Source organism: Bombina bombina, chromosome 2 (assembly GCF_027579735.1).
Source record: "Bombina bombina isolate aBomBom1 chromosome 2, aBomBom1.pri, whole genome shotgun sequence".
NCBI classification, from domain to species: domain Eukaryota; kingdom Metazoa; phylum Chordata; class Amphibia; order Anura; family Bombinatoridae; genus Bombina; species Bombina bombina.
Window position 1 is genome coordinate 362,918,996 of NC_069500.1, and position 2,372 is coordinate 362,921,367.

Consider the following 2,372-nt stretch of genomic DNA (forward strand, 5'->3'; position numbering starts at 1 on the left):
AAGTTTTTTTTTTTTTTTCTTCCAATATTTGGGCCAGTTGATCCAATAAATAATTTCATGAGATTTGTGCATGTTCATCCGACATCACTAGTTTAACAGGCATAATTCATATTCTTCCAATTGAACAGAATACTTGGGGCGCATTTGCCTTAAAATGACTAGTTTCAGTGCTTCATCTTTTTAGTATTCTTACTCTACATTTGTTTTCATGATAATCTAGGCAATTGATTTGGATATTCCAAAGTGAAATCTGTGTGTTGCGTTTGTCTAGGTATGCTTACCATGCCTAAGATGTAGGTGCTTAAGGGGTTGTATGAAAGAACATCTGAAGGAATGTTTGTTTTGTATCTTTGTTAATGTCAAATAAGCAATAAAATGATATAAACATCCAGTATTTGCCTTCGTTTTATGAGTTATCAGATAATATATGCAAGTAGGATTAAGTGCAGCAATGATTTTATAAGCCATATATTTGTATATCTTAACCATTTTCTTGTTTGTGCTTATTGTGGCAGCACATGAAGCACAGGATCAACCATTACCATTGGGCCAGCACATGAAAAAAGGCAGATACAGCAGGCAAATTCTTAAAAACAAAACGCCAGCTCTCTGCCTTTTTTCAAGTCTTGCTTGAAGAAGTTTAGTTCACTGGGAGCTCTTGTCCTCTCTTCTGCATTATCTTATGTTGAACATATACCGTATCTCTGTTCCATGCCTTTAGCTGCAAGAGTGCTAAATGTACAGAGCTTTCACTTCACATGCTCTTCCTGGATGTGTTGGTCTCATCATTTACACAAGCTCTCACTTTGTAGAGCATCCTGTACAAATAATAAATACAGTTAGTATTTTATTATGTATATTGCCAACACTTACATGGTGACATCATAAGATCTCACACATTGAAGGGGAATTCCTTAAATTGGCAGTGAGAGTCCACAAGAACATTTATTACCTATGGGAAATACTATTCCTGACCACCAGAGACCCCCCAAACAAGGCTATAAATATTTAAATCAAAGAAGAAGAAAAAACCTATTAAGAGAATAGGGAAAAGTATGCTCTTTCTACACATAAAGTTTATATTTTTCCACTTAAAATTTAACTTTTACTAGTTGTAGTTAAAAAAGGCAGCAGAAATAGAAGTTGTATCTAGCGTGCCAGGAAAATAGTTAAAAACACAACTCTGTGACTTGTATAAAGTACCTCAATGTTGCTGATTTTAGGTTGTCTATCACATATGAGGAGGAGGGGGAAAATCAATGATATTAGGTAAATGTAAGAGCCTCTATTTAGGAGCTGTGTCCTGTATTGCCCTATATTAGGGTAGATAAGCCACTTTTTTACACCCCCTCTAAGGAAGCGTTTAAGTGAAACGCGACCGCGTCAGGGGCTTCGTGTTTATTTTAACTGCACTCTGTCAATTTCAGACTATCTACTAAATTTAAATTTTTATTTGTTGTTTTAACATTTGGGACATATTGTGGGAAGGATGGGGAAGGGATTTATAGTATATTTAGTGTAAAAAAGTGGCTTATCTACCCTAATATAGGGCAATACAGGACACAGTTCCTAAATAGAGGCTCTTACGTTTACCTAATATCATTGATTTTTTCCCCTCCTCCTCATATGTGATAAACAACCTAAAATCGGCAACATTGAGCTACTTTATACAAGTCACAGTTACAGAGTTGCGTTTTTAATTATTTTTCTGGCACGCTAGATATAACTTCTATTTCTGCTGCCTAGTAAAAGTTAGATTTTAAGTGGAAAAATATAAACTTTATGTGTAGAAAGAGCATACTTTTCCCTATTCTCTTAATAGGGTTTAGTTTTTTTACAAAGATATGACGAGTCCACGGATTTCATCCTTACTTGTGGGATATTAACCTCCTGCTAACAGGAAGTGGCAAAGAGCACCACAGCAGAGCCGTATATATAGCCCCTCCCTTCCCCTCCACCCCCAGTCATTCTCTTTGCCTGTGTTATACTAGGAAGACATGGTAAAGTGAGGTGTTAGTTTTAGTTTCTTCAATCAAGAAGTTTTTTATTTTAAATGGTACCGGTGAGTACTATTTTCCTCAGGGGGATATGAAAGAAGATTTCTGCCCTGAGGTTGATGATCTTAGCAGTTGTAACTAAGATCCACGCTGGTTCCCACAAGACTTCTGAAGGTAACCATGAGACATCTTCAGTGTGGAGACCGGTTTCATGCTACAAGCAGCATTAAAGGGACAGTAAACCTAAAAAATAATGTTATATAATTCTGCACATTATTTTAGTGCTATCGTTTTAAAACCTTTTTTTCCCATTTGAATTTTTTAAAGATATGCCCGTTTTACAGACCCGCTCTCTGCTCTTTTAAAAAATTCAAA

General features: G+C 35.9%; 1 protein-coding gene across 2 annotated transcripts in view; it reads left to right on the plus strand.

Moving 5' to 3' along the window:
- Window positions 1-391, plus strand: part of HIP1R (huntingtin interacting protein 1 related) — a 533,463-nt gene extending 533,072 nt beyond the window's left edge. For both annotated transcript variants that reach the window (XM_053701777.1, XM_053701776.1), the window contains one exon: window positions 1-391. This exon is cut by the window's left edge and continues 2,004 nt beyond it. The gene's annotated coding sequence lies outside the window, so the exon portion shown is untranslated.
- Window positions 392-2,372: the final 1,981 nt, after the last annotated feature.